Source organism: Neofelis nebulosa, chromosome 18 (assembly GCF_028018385.1).
Source record: "Neofelis nebulosa isolate mNeoNeb1 chromosome 18, mNeoNeb1.pri, whole genome shotgun sequence".
NCBI lineage: Eukaryota > Metazoa > Chordata > Mammalia > Carnivora > Felidae > Neofelis > Neofelis nebulosa.
In genome coordinates this window covers 2821812-2840915 of record NC_080799.1, presented here as the reverse complement: position 1 = coordinate 2840915, position 19104 = coordinate 2821812, and the positions used below count along the sequence as shown (strand labels likewise).

Here is a 19104-nt window from a genome sequence, read left to right as displayed (position 1 = left end):
TTGTTGCTTCAATTCTCATTACTCCGATTACTAATGAGTTTGGTGATTTCCTCATATGCTGGCTAGCCTTCTGGGTTTGCTCTGTTATGAAATAGAAGCTAGGATGTCTTTCTCATTTTCCTATTAGGATTGCTATCCGCTGTTTTGGGCAAGTTTCTTGCAGTTCTAGGTAGTGACATCACACACATCATCTCCCATCTGTCACCTGTCCATCTGTCTACGGATGGCTTCAGGGCACAGATATTCAAAACTTAATCAAATTTATCAATTTTCCCCTGTTGCTTTATGCTTTTGTTGAAGTTTATCAAATTCTTCAAAAACACACAAAATTTTGGAAGAGATTGAATTGAATTGAAAGGTTAATTGGGGAAGAACTGAGTGAGGCCTTCTTAATACCACATCCAAGAAAACAAAAAGTCTATTACTCACATAATCTATTAGAATTAAAATATTTTATCTGAAGAGATATTGTGCATTCTTAATTCACACTATATAGTTTCTGTTATTATGAGTGATATGTTTTATGGTAATTGGTATTACTGATAGAGGAATCATATTGATTCTTATAGATTGATCATATATACCCCCATGTCACCATACTCATTAGTTGTAACAATCAGTTTATTATAGTCTGTTAATGAAGATGACCTTATTGTCCATAAATAATGATAATTTTATCTAGTTCTTCCAAAACTAAGTTCTTACTTCTTTTTCTTCCTGGGTAGCATTCCTCAGGACATCAGTGCTAGGTCAAGCACCAGCAGAGACAGTGAGAGAATAGACAGAGATGGAGAGATAAAGGATACTTTTGACCGAATCTCTCAAACTTCATTCCACTCTACCTCTGTCTAAATAGGTCTGGAATACAGCTATGTTTCTCAGGCTTCTTTGAAGCTAAGTTGTGAATGAACTTGGGATCTGCCACTGGAGGGGCCCTCTCAAGAGATGTGCAAGAGGGAGGCAACGCAGAGGACGCCCCTGCTGTGGTGGGTGCTGGAAAGCCAGCTGGGGAGACGTGTTTCTCGGGCGAGGGTCTCCACCTGGGCATCTAATTATCTGCTTGCAGGGGTCAAACGCAAATCGTCAGGAAAGTGGCAGCAGCAACAACAGCCTCTTGCCCTCTGGACCATAACTACTGTGGGGTGACCTTGAACTCTGCCCCCAACCTGCTCCTCCAAGCCCTTCCCACAACTTAAGTACCTAATCCACTACATCTCTTTCCGCCTGAAAACACGCAAGGACTTGCTTCCTGCACTAAACTGCAAAAGACAGCAGGTCTGCTTGCCTCCTTCCCAGTAATAGAGGGAATTGTCCAAAACCCCCATTCAGGGTAGTCTGATACAGTTTTTGGTTGGTAGCCTGAAGGAAGTTCCCTTCCGTTCCTAAGATGTCAGCTGCGTGTGTCTCTAAAATCACAAACAGGTGTTGAACTTCATCAATCGCTTCTGCTACACCATTTGAGGTCTTTGTACTTTTTCCTTCGTTCTTTTAATGTTACATTCATATATTTTCTAACACTGGCTTCAACAGCTTTAGGAGCTGGGCATCATGACCTGCCGTCTATTTTATGGAAAGACCTATAAAAGATACTAAGTGGTTTTTCTTAAAGGTTTGCCAGAAATCATCTATAAAATTCTCTCTGGAGATTTTGGGAAGAAAGGTCTCTGACTACATGTCCCATGTATTGATGTGATCATACATTGACCTCTAAACGTGTTATCTACTTATTCTCATGGCAATCTTGACATTTTATATTTTTTCTGGAAACATTAATTTTATTTAGTTTTTTCTCCAAATTTACTAGTAAATAATATTTGTTCCAATATTCTTTTATCATTTGAAAATGTCTTTGATCTATAGCTATTTCCTAATTATTTCTTTTTCTTATTGTTCAGTCTGTCGGAGATCTTACTTATCTTTCAAAGAACCAGGTCTTGATTTTCTAAAATTTGTTTTCATTTAGTGTTATTATTCTGTATTTTATTGTTTTTAGTACTTACCTTTATTTCCTTCCTTCCTGTTTCCTTGTTTTGTTGTTCTTCTTTACCAACGTTTGAGTTGACTGCTTAGCTCACTTACTTTTTAAACTTTCTTGTTTACCGATGAACTTAAGACTATAAAATCACTTTAAGCATCACTTGAACTGCACCCCACAGTTGTGACATTTAATGCCTTCATTATCTTTCAGGTCTAACTAGATCATAATTTCATTTTTATTTCCCTTTCAACCCAAGGGTTATTTAGAAATATGTTATTTACTTCATAACCACAGCAGTTTTATGGGGAGGGAGGCTGTCATTTAATGATAATTTCTTATCATATGGCACAATACTGAAGGACCCTAAAGTGTGCCACTCCCTTTCTTGGGAAAGCCTCGTGGCTTCCTGGATGTCACCATACATAGTTTGCTCTCTAGAACCATTCCATAGGAGCCCCCAAACCACATTCTGTTTGTTCAGGCTACAGTTTTAGAAATATTGCTAATAGACTTACTAATCGTGTTGTCCAGCTCTTCTCCATGTCTGCTTATTTTTTCCACTGCAGGGCTTAGGTTTCTGGGAGCAGTGGTAAAACTCTCCCAACATAACTGTTGATTTCCTCTCTCCCTCTCTGTAGTTCTAACGTTGCTTCGTGTATTTTCAAGCTGAATTGTTAAGGGCCCGTATTTTCAAGGAGTACACCTTGTTCTAACTCTCTTTTTATCAGTACATAATATCCCTCATTCTCCCTCACCTTCCCATGAAGTTACCACTACTTTCTCTCGGTTCCTATTTGTGTAGGAGATCCCTTTTCTATCCTTTTATTTTCAACCTTTCACTGCCTTTCTTTTGAAGTATGTTTCTTATACATAACTCATTTCTGTGACTTGTCCATCCAGTCGTAGAATTTCTCTGTATAATGGATAACCCAGTAACCTGCATTGTAATTACTATCACATTAGATGCTGGCCACTCTTCTCATATTTTCCATTTAACGTGGTCCTTTCTCTTTGCTTTCTTCCCCCATCCCACTCCCTTTCCTATTTCTGATTAGACAGATTTTCCTGCTGGTTTCAAAGCTGTACCTCTGTTTTTGTATGCAAAGTGGTTGCATATAAGATCCTTTCTTATGTTTTCATGCCCCTGCAGTCACTTCCCTTTCATTTCCCCTCCACACCCAACAATGCAGATCATGTCTGGAATTTTAGTCCCAGATTACTTGGGCTATGGTTTCTCTTTTCTTTAGATCTTGACTTTTTTTTAAAGGCAGTGATAAAGCCAATTCCCGTGTCAGGACCTACAAAATGGAGGCAGCCCCCATGGCCCTGTCCACAGCACAAATCAACTCCCAAGCCAGCCTGCACTAGGGGAAACACTTGTCAAGGAAATCTAACACGTAGCAGTCACAGTCCTCCAACTCCGCTTTACTTTAGCTAGCTCACCTTACTCCAGAAAACAGGACCTGCTGGCCTCTCCAGGAAATCCGTGGCCTCCCAGCACATCAGGCCCTGTTTCCGCTTCCCTGCTGCCCCCCAAACCCCTCAGGAACAGCGTTCCGCTTTGTCAACAATCCACGGACTCTCTTCCCTTGAATAAAGGACATCAGACCTGTTACTAAATTGGATTGTTTTTTTGACATGTGACAACATCAGTCAACTTTCCTAGGGGATCTGATCCTCCTCACCTCCCTGCCGGGTGTTTATTACCCCGCATATTTAAATGTTTCCTCCCAACAGACTTCAGGGTGGGTGTTCATACAGAAAGCTGTTAAGGGCTTGTACAGCTGAAAATACTTATTACGCCCTCACACGTGTGTGAAAATCCAAAGTAGCGGGGAAGGCGCGAGCAGAACTGAGTGTACACGTACTTAGGGCCGCTGAACTGCCCACAGAAGAGTCCGTAAAACGTGTTTATTTTATACGGCATTTCTTCCAGACTCTCATGACATGCCTGGCGGCCCCCCCACCGCAGGCTGCAGCTGCCCACTTCCCAGAGCTACCCAAATCCAAGCCGGCTCCGGTCTCCACGAGAGGCCACCTGTTCTTGTTGTGAGTTCTTAGCACTCAAGCTTTTCCACCTTCTCCACTTTACGAAGTCAGTGTCTATGCTGCCTTATGATCTCAGTTCAAACTACAAGCCTACATACCACTTTTTCCCTTTAAAACCTACACAGGAGGAGCGCCTGGGTGGCTTGGAGGGTTGAGCACCGGACTTCGGCTCAGGTGATGGTCTCGAGGTTTGTGGGTTCAAGCCCGGCGTCAGGCTCTGTGCTGATGGCTCGGAGCCTGGAGCCGGTTTCAGATTCTGTGTCTCCCTCACTCTCTGCCCCTCCCCCGCTCGTGCTCTGTCTCCCTCCCTCTCTCTCAAAAATAAACAAACATTAAAAAAATTTTTTTTAAACTTACACAGGAATATACCAAAGTATTTTCTACAATGAACAGGACTTACTTGAGTAAATAAAAAATGCTGTTCTAAAGACAGGGGTCAAAGCTGGTGATGGCAAGCTATTTTTGGAAACTGTACAATATGGTCTGAATTCCTTGGAGACAGGATCTGCCTTGCACTCAGAATCATTTTTCACTGGGGCACTGTGCGAGTTTCCCAAACACCCAAACTCTATTCCCCGGGTGAACCCGGGCTCTGAGACAGCATGCCGTGGCCCCACGGCACGGCATCCTGTCCGAGATCAACTTTGCAAACATAGCCGCAGGATGTTGAAAAACAGAGACCTCAACTATTTATTACGATTGCATATTTTCTCTGTATTCTCTCCCACTGGCATTTTTGTTAAATTAATCTTTCTCAATGCATTTTAATAAGAAAATGAAAGCAATGTGAATTTAAAAAGAAAACTATGAAAACAAAGTGAAATATTCTTAACTTACGGGTTTCTTACAAAAACATGCTCGAAATCCAAGTCCAGCCCCATAGTGAATTCTGCTTAAATACATATTCAGAAAAACTTACTTAGCTTGCTTGTTAGACAAGGGAATATATGCTCTTCAGAGTTTGGCCTCTGATGGGTCTCCTGCAGCTTCAGCAGGCAAAAATGTAAAGGGAACAACATGGAGTCCATATAGAAAAACTAAGTAAGCAAATTCAAATTTAGGAGACCAGCCTCGATTCAAAAACAGTTTAGGGGCGCCTGGGTGGCGCAGTCGGTTAAGCGTCCGACTTCAGCCAGGTCACGATCTCGCGGTCCGTGAGTTCGAGCCCCGCGTCAGGCTCTGGGCTGATGGCTCGGAGCCTGGAGCCTGTTTCCGATTCTGTGTCTCCCTCTCTCTCTGCCCCTCCCCCGTTCATGCTCTGTCTCTCTCTGTCCCAAAAATAAATAAAAAATGTTGAAAAAAAAAATTTAAAAAAAAAACAAAAAACAGTTTATTCAACACTTACTACGTACCAGGCAGTACGCCTGGCCAGCAGCTACCATTGAAGGAAAACAGACCCTGATTAGCGACTCTCTTCACGAGTGGTCTGCCCAGACTCTACAACATGCTCACAGTTTCTACTAAGCAGAAATGCACTGGGATATGTGGGAGTAAGTAGGGGACCAGAAAGGACACGGTGGTCTCCCCGAGAAGCTCTGACCCTGATGCGGGGAGCAAGCAGGAGCCACAGTCAGGAGGGGGAGTGAGAAAGTCGGCACGCAGTTGACCTAACAACCTAAGGAAGTAAGCTTTAGACTTCGGGGGTAAGCATTAGGGCTCTGAACCCAAGGAAAGAGCGAGGGACAGTTAAAAGACCCCATTCTAATACAACTCTGGTCACAGATCAGAAATAAACTAAGATTTCGTGGCCTGACTGGGACGTGTACAGTGCCACCCTAGGCCACTCTGGTCAATCTTAAAGTCTAGAGGTACGATTTTTGAGAGAAAGGGGGTCGGGGGAGGAGAAAATTAATGCTTTCAACACATAAAGCAGATAGTACATTAGGTGTGGTGTCAAGAAAAAAGATAATAAAGGGGGAAAAAGGACATGTCTGGTAGTAGGTGTGAAATTTTATATGGGATGAATGTGGAATGACCTCACTGCCAGTGTGACTTGTGAGGAAAGACCCAAACGAGGGATAGGAGGAGCCACCTGGACCTCTGGGCAAAGAGCAGGGCTGGCAGAGGGAACAGCAGCTGCAAAGTCCTGAAGCAGCAGCGAGTCAGGGCACACTGGAGGCCGGAGTGTCGGGCACAGATATCAAGGAGGCGAGGCCACGGCACGGGCTAGGCGGGACTCGGGCCTTCACTCTGATCAGACGGACCACGCACAGCGGCCGTGCAGGGCCCCACCAGGGCCTGACATGCGTGCTCCCGCTGCCACGAGGACACGAGACTGGGGCAAGGGACAACACGTAGAGATCAGTTACGAGACTACTGCACAAAGCTGGTGGAAGATGTTAAAAGCTATACTGAGGCACGTTAAACATTTTAAGAGTTTACTTGAGCAGAAATGGACTAGAGTGGGGCAGCAGCGAATGGTGAGTGTCCAGGAGCCCTCTGCCACAGAAGCCAGGGGAGAGACCAAGAAAAAGTGCGGAAGCAAAGAAAGAGAATTGACTGGCTATAGCTTTAAGACTAGTTGGCTGTTTGTGATCGGTCCTGTTTAGCGTTTTGACTTTGTAGCCTTAAGGCGTTGACAGGCTGAGATTTTAGTTTGCTACGGCATTAAAGCCTCTTCAGGCTAATGGCCTCCTTGTTTAATTAACTCAACAGAGATGATGGTGCCAGTCTGGTAGCAGTAGAAGGGGCGATTGCAAGTGATCAAATTCAGGATATATCCTTAAAGTAGAAACAACAGTATTTCCTAATAAACTGGATGTAAACTGAGAGAAAGCAACAAGTCAAGGATGATGCAACAGTTGTGTGTGTGTGTGTGTGTGTGTGTGTGTGTGTGTGTGTGTGTGTGTATTTTTCCCCCAACCAACTGGAAAGGTAGAGTTGCCATTAACTAAGAGGATGAATTCAGGGGTAAGGAAAAGGTGAAAGGCATAATTTGGATGTCACCAGCATATACATAGTCCTTAGATAGGAAGTAATTGATTGCACACTCGTATTTCTCAAAAGCAAAACAAGTACCCTAAAGATATGTTAGGCATATTCAGGACATGTACAGCACATTTTCCAGATGCGTATTATTTCAGGATAAATAACATTTACATTAAGTTTGTGATAAAATAAACAATTGTAATAGGAAGCAGAATTCAAAGTTTGTATGAGTTTTTAAGATAAAACACCAGACTTCAAAGGAATGTGCTTGTGACAGGTTGCTTTGAGCTACATTCTGGTCTCCTGGGGCTGTGAACTTCTCTCTTCTGCCAACACAAGTTTTTCTGTGTTCTTCCAAGTTCTGAAGAGTTCTAAGGTTTATTCAAACATCAATCATCTTGAAACATTTATCAACTGTCAAGCACTGTACTGGGGGGTAGGGCCAGCATGGTGAACAAAAATGGAGTCCCTGCCCTGGTGAAGTCTATAGTCTGTGCTGGTGATAGTAAGTTCACCTGCTTGTTCCTCTTTAGGCAGGTTTTTAAAGGAAAAAGCACAGTGTCAACTTTGTCTGCACTTTGCAGGATTACCTTGAAGTTCAAATATTTACTATTGCAAAAACAGTTTAGAAGCTGGAAAGAGATATTCAAGTGACTTGAGTGGACACTGTTTTCACAACAGGGCTTCAGATGGATCAAGTGAAAGTTACAGCAAGACCAGAGAAGAGGACAAATGATTAGCTCCATCTGAGGAAGCTGATTACTACATCTGGCCACGGAACGGGGCTCCTAAGTATCCTGGCACCAAAGAAGACTTTGACATGTGCATTTTTCTTGTTGTTGCCGCTATCTAGCAAAAGTAACACAGTAATTTTCTGGTAGAGAAAATACCGTTTTCCAGAAATGGACCCCAGCAAAGTTCACAAGGGTCTCGGTGTAAGCCACACTGAAGGACAGGGTGGACATTAAAGTTCACTACCATTTCACAAAGGACAAAACTGCACTGTTCAAACGGAGGCTTCCTATGCTTATGAGCTATGAGGTCAGACTGCACAGTAGAAAGTTACTAAATTATAAAATCCGTGCAAGAGTCATTATTTTGTACTGTTTGGGATTTTATTTCCAAGTGCCCATCTGACTTTTAGAATAATAATAAAAATAATTACTTATACATCATAGTTCGGTTCGGCATCTGAGTTACAAACTAAAAGCTTTAAGGAAAATACCTTCAGTTGCAGAGGACAGGCTCTCTTTCTATTTTCAGTCTTAGGTTTTCAAAACACACATCCTGCGTGTCACAGGAAAGTTTAAAACATTCAGCCGCTGCTTCTCATACCCATTATTCACACATCTGCCTTCAAACACTCTTCGCAACATCACCTCTAGTATGGCAGAAAAAAGTGACTATATGAATTTGTAGTGGAATACATATTTGCCCATTAAAATGTATAGTAAATGTTTATACATATGCCTTGTGTAAATGCTACCATTAGAAATATCTCGGTAGTCTCTAATTTTGACAGGTTTGTGGGAAACCTGTGTGGGAAAAAAATTTCCCCAAACTCAAAAATCATTTTTATGTTCATGATTCAACTATCACTTCGATGTCCTGTCCTGATCACTAAAGACCCAGGCCGCAGCGGCAGCTCCTGGCTCCCAGGGGCCACCCTGTCGGCCACATCTGGGTCAGCCCTCGCATGACTTCATACGGGAGCAATCTCGGGCTCCCTGTCCACACAATTTGTGCTGCACCAAACACCGTCTGCTTGTCCCTCTCTACAATTCCTTTGATCCTATGACCTACTCTAAGATCCAAGAAATCCTGTGTGCCAGCAGTGTCTTTGAGCCCTATGAAACTACCATTTCTCCAAGTCGAAATGGTCTCATTTGGCAGCCATACTGGCAGTTTCAACCTGTTCTCCCTACTAAGTCAGGTCAGGTTTATGCCACTTGGAACCTAAAGAGTCTTCAGTGAGTACAAGCACCAGTACTTAATGGAACTTTCAAACTACGTGACAGAGACAGGAAAAATATATCTATTATCTAATACTGGTCATTGCTGATAAAGATAGATATGCACACGCATGTATACATACACACACACACTTTCAAATTTACACATAGTATGATGCACACGATTGCATAAAACTACTAGCCGCGCAACGCGTCAGAGTAACATCGCAGCACAGCTGTCCCCCTGAGAACACAGGTTCTGGAACCGCACTTTCCGGGTTCGACTCCTAAATCAACAAGTTGTTAGCTTTCTAAAAATTGAGAATTTTATAGAGATATTTGCAGATTCGCATGCAGTTGTAAGAAATAACAGAGAGATTCTGGGGACCCTTCACTCACTTCCCCGCAAACAGTAACATTCCGCAAAACTATAGTAGGATATGGGACAGGAACTGATGTGGAGATAACCCACTGCTCTTCCTGAGATTTACCAGTTTGACTTGTACTTGCGAGTATGAGTGCGTGTGTGTGGTTCTATACAACTTCTGCACACGCGGAGGTTCATGTGTCTGTCACCACAAGAATCCTGGCCAATGCTCTTCTGTAGCCACAGCCACCTCCCCCATCAATTTCCTTGATGGGAGGAAACTCTTGTTTGCGTTTGGGTTGTTTGTAGTTGTACACAAACTGTCCCTTTCTTCTTAGCTGGTAAATACATGAGAATAATGTTGCCCCTCATTTTTCTTTTAATGGCTTTAGGATCTGTAGTGTTGCCCCATCTCCTTCCTGTGTTAAGTGATTTGTCTTTCTCAGTCTTGCTGGAAATTTATCAACTTGAATGATTTTTTTTTTTTTCTTTTTGGCAGAGCAGCAGCTTTTTGCTTTCTTGATGGTCTTGATTCTTTTCCTATTTTCAATTTCATTATTTCTGCTTTTTATTATTTCCTTCCTTCTGCTTGCTTCAGGGTTATTGTTTGTTTGGGTTTCTCTGTTCTTCTTTTCCAAATTTCTTAAGGTAGGAACTGAGATGATTGCGGACATTTCATCAATTTTATGTAAAAATTTAATACTATAAATCTCCCTCTCTGAACCGTGTTAGCTGTATCCCACATATTTTGATATGTTGTTTTCACTTCCACCTGGTTCTACGTATTTTTATTGCCTTTAAGACCTCTTTGACCCATGTATCATTTACAACTGTGTGATCTCATTTTACCTGGGGACTTTCCTGTTATCTTTCTGTTAGTGATTCTTCGTGTGAAACCACCATGTCCTAGAAATGCCAATTAAGTCCTGTTGGCAACAGTGTTGTTAAGCTCTTCTCTACCCTTGCTGATTTTCTGTCGGGGCCATCACCCTGTCTAGGTTCAGCACAAAGGTCCTGGCCTAGTTTTGTGGGCTGTGGTTCCAAAGACCGCCTAATTTTCAGAGTCTTTATAGTGTTCTTTGGTCTGCTTTCTTCGTCTGGGGCCAATGGGACACCCACAGGTCCTGCTGGTGCTGCCTGAGAGGCTGGAAGGGCTTTCCCCAGGCCTGGCTGCCTCGTGGCTCTCACTGGAAAGGGGGTTGGTGATTGGGCCAAAGGCTGGAAGAGGCTTCCCTGGCCTAGTGCTTACGGTGACAGGATCCCGTTTGCCTGTGGCTCCTGGCCACCTAGTGTGTCTCAGCACGGCAGAGGAGTCTCAGGTCCGTGGTGACAAAGAGGCTACTTGGCTTGGCCATTAGCTATGGCAGTGTGCTGCAGCAGGAAGTGCCAGACGCCCAGATGTCTGTCCAGGAGAAGAGCCATCTGAGGCCCAGCAAGGATGGTGCACACGTGCCCTGGCTGGTGAACGCTGGAGGGGCTCCTACTGAACTCTCTTGCTGCTGTGGCACGCGGCACAGCTTGCTCCTGTGTGACCCAAGGAAGGAAGGCGCCCACTGGAGCTGCCTTGTATCACTAGTTCGGGGGTCAAGATGGGCCAGGTCTGGCTGGATCTTCCTGGCAAGGGGAGTGTGGTAGGCCCTGCCATTGTATGGTTCCTCCAGTGCAAAGGTCCCAAAACATGTCACCTGCTTCTTCCCACCTTTCAGAGTTCTTTTCTGCTCCTGCATTGTTTCTAGGGTTTAGAGTTGTACTTAGAAGGGAGGGAGGAGGAGAAACAGACCGTTACCCTCTCATGCAGGCGAGATGTCCGAAGTTTCTCATTTTTTGACATGGAGCAAAAGCTCCTAAGTCTTAGATTCATCACTGGAAAATTACTGTCTCATAGATTTCAGAACATTAAATAGATACCAGATGTAATGCTCTTAGCTCACTACCTTCTATCAAATAAGCACTCAGAAACTACTAGCTACTGTTAGACACTATAAAGCAATAATTAAATCAAATTAAACATATGAATAGAAAAGGCCAGAAGGAAACCCATTAAATAATTATACTTCTAAATGGTGACATCGTTGGTACTTTTAAATGTCCTTCTTTCATATTTCTCTGTATTTTCCAAATGTTCTACAATTAACAGGTTTAAGTTTGAGGATAAAAAACATTATGAAAATAAGTATAACCTACATATGTACCTTATCACTCTTAAGGTACTTATTTAAATATCTTCCTCAATCTTCAGATACAGCAAGGAATATGATGGAAGCAACAGCAAGATCCAAACTTATCTTCCTTTTCTGGGTTTATGAGACAGAACAAAATGAGTGGGCTTTGTTCTGAGAATGCAATGATTATTTCAGTCCTTCACCTCCCTTAACCCCTAGACTGACCTAATTAGCAAACTGCGTGACAGCTAAGACAAATAGCTTCATAGGATTCACAGCCACGAATAAGGCTAAGATCCTACTCTGTGGTCAGTCTGGCTCACAAACACTGACCAGAATCAACTCAACAGAAAGGAGCTCTCTAAAATGAGATCCACCAAAATAAATATAATTTCTTCCAAAGAGAAAAATACTATCACAAACTAACCTATCAGCAAATTCTGCCTTCTTTTCAGACTCTGTCAGCCTAGATGTGTGGGGAGAGAAGGCAGGTAAAATTCCAGCAGCCTCTGGAAGGGGGAGAGGCTCCATGAGCATACAACCAACAGAGAGGTCCTGAGGTCCTGAGGTCCAGGGCCTTGGTTTCAGCTAACCAGAAAATCCAATCTGACCCTTAGGAGTTGTTTCAAACTAACACCTGAATGAAACCAACACTAAATTTTCTTGGTAAGATTAAGATTTTGTGTTCTTTTGTAATGTTTTATTATTTTTGAGAGAGAGACAGAGAGAGAGAGAGAGAGAGAGAGCGCGCGCCCAAGCAAGCAAGCAAGCAAGCGGGGGAGGGGCAGAGACAGAGGGAGACACAGAATCTGAAGCAGGCTCCAGGTTCCTAGCCATCGGCACAGAGCCCGACGTGGGGCTCAAACTCACGAACCATGAAATCATAACCTGAGTGCAAGTAGGATGCTTAACAGACTGAGCCACACAGTCTCCCAAAGATTAAGGGTTTTTTAAAAGATTGATAAAAAGATTCACAATTTCCAGGTTTAAATAATTCCATTGAGAAAATTTTTCTTTAAGAAAACTTTTAAAGAAAGTTTGTGTTATATAAAACTTCTAAATTTAGGGAGAAAGTGAGGTCGGCTAAATTGATGTTTCTGGCTTTATTTTTGGATAGCATTAATTCCAGAAAAAAGGACAGAAGAGGCATGCAAGCAAGCTGGAAGTTAAACTGACTCGAAAATTATTAGCATAATGATGTATAAATATATACATAATTATCCCATTTTTGAAGCAAAAAAATTTCACTGAAGGTTGTGTCCAACTTTAGGCTTGCTTGACCTATAAAGTGAGGGAGAAACACTGCAGCTGACTTCCCATTTGGATTTGAAAACTTTTACCAGGATACTCTTGGCAGATTGTATTACATATGAATATTAAAAATTCATTTTATTTCAAATATCATAAAATAGTGCACAGATGCTCATTTTAAATAATTCACATACCCATCAGGTACTGATATAGTAAAGTAATATGATCTATATTAATAAATATTGCATTATGAACACAGATGTGCTTTTTTTTTTTTTGGAGGGGTTGTAACTCTTAAAAACATCTATTCCTGGCAAACGAATGCTACCAATAAATAAAATACTAAAGATCAAAAAGCAAAGAGATGTTAAAACAAAAAAAGGAAATTTAGTTTGCATGATTTAAAAGTAGGTGGGGCCATTAAATCGGTAGTTCTTTCCCCTACCTTGCTAAAATAAACTTACTAAAAGCTGGTTGAGTTTATCCAACACTTGTACAATTTTTTTTAGCAATCATGGATGATTGTTGCCTCTTTTAACAATCATGGATGATGAATGAAGTTTCAAAATAAGCCAATATGTTCATTTCAACTAGGCACCTGAGCAATACTGCAAAACATAAAATTATAAGAAGCTCATCTTTTCCAGAATAAAACACCTCCTAGAAATATCAAAACATGAAAACAGAAGGAAATATGACAAGAGCTCTCGCAAGACGTCTGTTCTTTCCTAAACCATCACTTGTCATAGTAATAATATCACACAAAGCATGCGGAAAGTTCCTGGACACACCTGTTGAATGGATATAATCAGTACAAGAGAATCCTGACTTGTTCTACATGTTCTCAAAGTTCACCTTTAGTAGTCTTCTATCAAGTATAAGGATGGAGGAAAACAGAACTATTGCATCAGAGATGGGCAAAGATACCCTAATTAACACAATTCCAATAAAATCAAAGAAGGGATAACAGTAAGTATCCAGCAATAACAAGGACAGGTTTTGGGGGTGGAAGGCATGTGAGATCTGTGCTATAACCAACTGGTCCAAAGGGACTGCTCTAAACCAATCCCTGGTAAGACGCACGATACCTACGTAATTTTTACATTGCCGTACATGTTGATTTTGAGTATACTAATTCATCTGAAGGGAAGAAATAAAATGTAAAGGTTAAAAAGTTTCAGGCACTGAAATATTATGGGCTCATTTAAACATCACAAGATACCTAAAATTTGCAAATTTCCTAATAAATCACTGGTAACTGTGTTATCTCAATATATGTTCATATATACTGAGATACATGTATCTGTAAATCTACTGAGAAATACATGTATGCATGTATATATATTTGTAGGTAAAGCTAAAAATTCACATTGACTTCACAAATATCTTCATAATTGTGATAGTTGTGCTGACATTTAACAAATATTATGTTTTTATGTAACATATCTAAATATATATTTTTAGATGCACATTTCGGGAGACTGCAAATGGAGCTGCATTGTTTTTAGTGTCACATGCACGGAAATAGGATTTTTTCCATTCTGGCTAAATTTAAACTAGGCTATCTATGCAAAGAAAAAGAAGTCATGATTCCAGGCTCTGTTTGCATATTAATTAGTTTACAGTGAATAGAAGGGCAATAGTAAAAAGCGGTGCCTTTATGTGCATTAATAAAACTGTCTACACAAAAAACGACAACGTTATTGTTCATGGTCAACTTACACAATGCCTGTACTTTTCACCTCACGGCACAGTAGTCTAAGTCTGTGCTAAAAAGTAAAAACGAAACCAAAACCCCCATTGCACAGGACCTAGGTAACTCTGATCTCAAGATGTAGACGCTCTAAATTCAGTCTGGAGTGCACTGTGATTGATGACACATCTCCACCCTATTTCACACGGAATACTGTAGGACATAAAACCCTCTGCTCTAGAAAGAACTTTCTTTCATTTTCCTTAGGCACAAGGGATAATATTTAGCACGATATATTATTTAAAAATTGTAAGTAAAATGGCAACTCACAAGGTACTCTATGTACATCAAACAATTCGTGAGACGTCATTATTTTCAATTCTGCCTCTTGTTGGTTGCAGATGAAGGCACAAAAGGTATGTGCAAGAAAAATAAAGAATGCTGTACCAACCCTGTGGTGGCTTCCACAAAGAGAATGCATCCTCACAGGAAGACTAGAATTCGTAGAAAGCACAGTTCATGGCCTTCAGCATTAACCCAGTAAATTCTAGATTCTACCAAAAAGAACTGTACACATGAAAGATAACAAAACAAAGGAGTAAGTCTTAAGACAGGACACGTTTTTAATACAGCTTGGAAATATAATGTACTTCCGTTGAACAGATAATGGAGAGTGACAGAAACCATGTCAACAGCAAGCTCTCTGTGCCAAGAGATGTAATTCCGAGACTGTAAGAGTGGAGGGGCTTCTGAGCACAGCACTGTTGGTATGTGGATATGCTGGAAAGGAGAACCCTACAGCTGCTGTCTCTTGGGACTGGATCCTAACAGAGCCCTCTGAATAATGCTAGAGAAGGAGACATTTGGGATCAAAGAAGTGGTATTTTCTTTATGAGTTTATTAACACGTTAAGTTATAACAGATGATAAAATGGATAAAAAATATTAACTCCAGATTTCACATGAAGTCCTAAGTTCATCAGAAACTTGAGTGCAATAGTTCTCTATAACAATGATCTATCTTTAACAGAAAAATAGTGAGATACTGAATGCAGCACAATAAAATCATTAAATCCACACACACAGCCTTTCTGAAAAGCAATTTCGAAATGCATTTGAAAAGCCTTCAAAATAGCCTTTAACTCAGTTATTTCCTTCTAAGAATTTGTTCTAAGAAAATACTCATGCATCCACTTGCCAATTTACATATGAGGATGTTCATCACAGCATTATTTATAATGACCAAAAAAAAAACAAAAACAAAAACCCAGAAACAATCAAATGGTGAGCAACAGAAACGTTACTCCTTTAGGAAACATAACACAATGACATCTATCAACACTTAAAATGTACCACGTGGCTTTGGAGCAAGTCACATCTCAACTCGAATCCTGTTTCTACAATTTGTATATTTACAATGTTTGGCATGATAATTTATCTGAAATTAATTCTTATACATAGGGTAAAAAAGGTGCCTAAAACTATTTTCCTCCAGAAGAATGGGCAGGTATACCCATGATACTTATTAAATAAACCATCTTTTAAGTGATTTTTGTCAGCATTATCATACATCAGATCTTCATATATACTTGGATCTCTATTATCTTAAATAGTGAGCTATTAAATCACTTAAAGCAGAATAAAAATATTAATATTTAGCATTCAATATTAATTTCTAAACCTACTACTAAGTATAACTTTAAAACCTTAGGATCAAACTGTAATAAAAATATCTAAAACTCTACGAACGAACAAGGTCATGTGCCTCAGAAGAAAACAGCCAGTGCTGGTCAACTATCAACTCTATATACTCTATATTTTTAAATCAAGACACTCAGAGATTTTCCTCATCAACTCATTTGGTTCGATCAGAAGGAGCCACCCCCCCAAAATGCATATATTGAAAACTACTCCCCAGCGTGATAGTTCTAGGAGGTTGGGGCTTCGGAGGGTGGTTACGTCATAAGAGGGAAGGCCCATCTGAGAACTCCCTTGCCCCTTTCACCCTGTGAGGTCACAGTAAAAAGATGACTGTCCCTCAACCAGAAAGGGACCCTCACCAGACACCAAATCTGCCAGTGCTTTGATCTTGGACTTCCCAGCCTCCAGAACTGTGATAGATAAGTAAATGTCTGTTCTTTACAGACAATAATATGGTCTATAGTAGCCTGTAAGGACTAAGAAAATGACCTTTTATATCTTTCTGATATTTGGATTTACAAGTCTATCTTGCTGAGATCATGAGTTTTAAATGCTGGCAAAATGAGTAATTTTATACTTTTATTTTACAAAACCCTAAGGTAAGTAAGCTAAGAATGAGTCCACATAAGGGAAGACTTTAGTCAAAACGCACTCACATGACAGACTTCTAGGTTTCAGGACCCCACCTCTGCAATTAGACAGTTCTATAACACAGAAGAACCAGGGGCTTTTTGTGAAATGATGGTCTTTACACAGTACATTTTGGGCAAAGGCCACCGAGCAGCCCACTGCTACCTTTCCTTCCCTGAATTCTTAATGTCCCCTTCACATATTTGGTGCTGGGCCTTCGCCACACTTTTGCTGTTCTTTCCCTTTTCATATGCTGCCCTCCACTCCCTTGCACAGCGCCCTGAATACACGTGAATACAAAGTAACCATTCATGGCTAATACAGAGGATATCATAAGACAATGCATTTACAGAGCCTTACTCTTTTTTTTCGTGGTTCTCGTACACCATCTCAACTGATGCTATGTGAGCTCCAATAGTCATGACCTTCATTTTCCACAGGAAAGAAACAGAGGACTAGGGGGGTTGAGTAACTTACACAAAGTCAAATATTTATTGGTAGCATTATGGAGCTGTAAACACATACATTTTTATCTCATTTCCAGCGCCTTTCCCGACACCACTGCTGGTGCAAGTGTGGTCCCCCCCGGGGCAGCAGTCTCCCACCTTCTGAGAACTTGCAAGATACGTGGATTCTCAGTCCCCACCCAGACCTGCTGACCAGGCTCTGGAAGCAGGATCCCTCAATCTGGGTTTTGGCAAACGCTCCAGGCTCCAGGCAACTCCGACACACTCTCCAGTTGGGAGAACCACTGCTCTACGCTGCAAAGATTGAAGGTTAAAGTGTTTGTCTAATTATGTTCAGCAATTTCATAAGAACAAAAATGTGTTAAGACTTGACCAAGAATTGTTAAATTCTTTAAATAACTAGATCATACTAATTTAGGTTTCCCTCATCCTGACACACTCAGTGGTGGAAAGAACAAAACAAAAACATACAGAACAAAAAACCCCTATCAAGTACAAATTAGCACAAAGAGCTTCTCAGCTCTCCAGCACTAGTCACGGCCACTCCTACTTGCACCGGCCCCCCCAAAATGAGCAGAGCACAGGCCGGGGGCTCAGAAATGCCATCTTGCTTCAGCTGCCCCCTGCACCCAGCAGAAACCACCCCCCCCCCCCCCCCCCCCGCCAGCTTGTGAAATGTTGAGTCAGCAAAGGGGCTGCAGTCCCGGGCACTGGGGGGACAGGGCCGCAGGCTGGCTCTAATTCACTCACCGAATAACCAGGTGGCGCCTGTGAGTATGTGCTAGGCACACAGGACACAAAAGTGACCCCTCGTCCTTGAGGAGTTCACATTTGAATAGGAAAAAAACCACGGCAAATTCACCAATATTTGAATTAAGCCTTGAAGGAAGAGGACTCACAGAGAGTTCCAGCAGGCAACAGCCATGAGGAAGCCTCACCTTGCTGGCATCCGCCCACGTCCACCTTTTCTTCCCCCAGATCCTCAGGCGAGTTCGGCTAAAATTGATCCTTACCACTAGGCCATCTGGCAACTCCACCCAACTGTTTACGTGGTGCCCGGCTACTTGCTTCAAATCCCTTCATTAATTCTCTGCTATTTAATTTGTTCCCCCTCCCAACAGCTTTGACACCAGTGGCTGTTCTCATTCTGCACAATGTGGAAACATCTCTAGCAAACAAACAAACAACCGCACTTACAGATGTGTGGTGCAATCCTGCTGCCCACAGAACATTCGGGGCCTTAGTGGAACTGCGCTTCCCGCCTGCTCAGTAAGTGACGTCACCTCGCGTCAGCCAAGGGCTCACCCTGGGGCAGAAGCCTAGGGGCCCGGGAGCCACACACCTGCTGCACCCCCCCCTCCTCCCAGACAGGTATCAGCAGCATCTGACGCGGTAGCCCCTCCATCAGCCCAGGACGGACGGCACTGAGCAGAAACCCCCTTGCCCACCCACAATGGATGCGCGGCCTAAGCATGCAACAGATGAATTTTAACAACTCAGACTCCCAGGCAGCGGTCTCGGGACACCCCGCTCTGGAAGGTGCTACAGGTGGAATGCTGCTTCATCCGTGCCACTTCCTACCCTGCCTCAGCTGACAAAATGCTCTGCATTAAGTTGCAAAGGAAAAAACAAACAAAAGAAAACCCGTGTTTTAAATTATTCTGGCAGTTACAAAGTGTTGGAAACCAAGACGGGTACATATGGTGCTTGGAAGTGAGGAATTCTTACAGAACTATACCAGAAAATTTATAAGCAGTCAAACATGTCTCCGTGGGCATTTAAAAATGAAATCGATGCTATAAAGGCCAGATAGTCAAAAGCATTTACTAAAAGAGAAAAGCCTTTAGCCAAGAATAACATAATTTATGAGCAAAACAATTCAAATACAAAAACTATACAATTGTTATGGTTGAGGAAAGAATGAAAC

General features: G+C 41.9%; 1 protein-coding gene and 1 long non-coding RNA gene across 4 annotated transcripts in view; one reads left to right on the top strand and one right to left on the bottom strand.

Moving 5' to 3' along the window:
• The window catches only part of SDK1 (sidekick cell adhesion molecule 1), an 881306-nt gene that overhangs the window by 568156 nt on the left and 294046 nt on the right, over positions 1–19104 (bottom strand). The gene's annotated exons all lie outside the window — the stretch shown is intronic.
• LOC131501625 (uncharacterized) lies at positions 16400–18468 on the top strand. Its single transcript, XR_009256842.1, has 3 exons — positions 16400–16679; positions 17255–17486; positions 18299–18468. It is a non-coding gene; the product is annotated as an uncharacterized LOC131501625 (long non-coding RNA).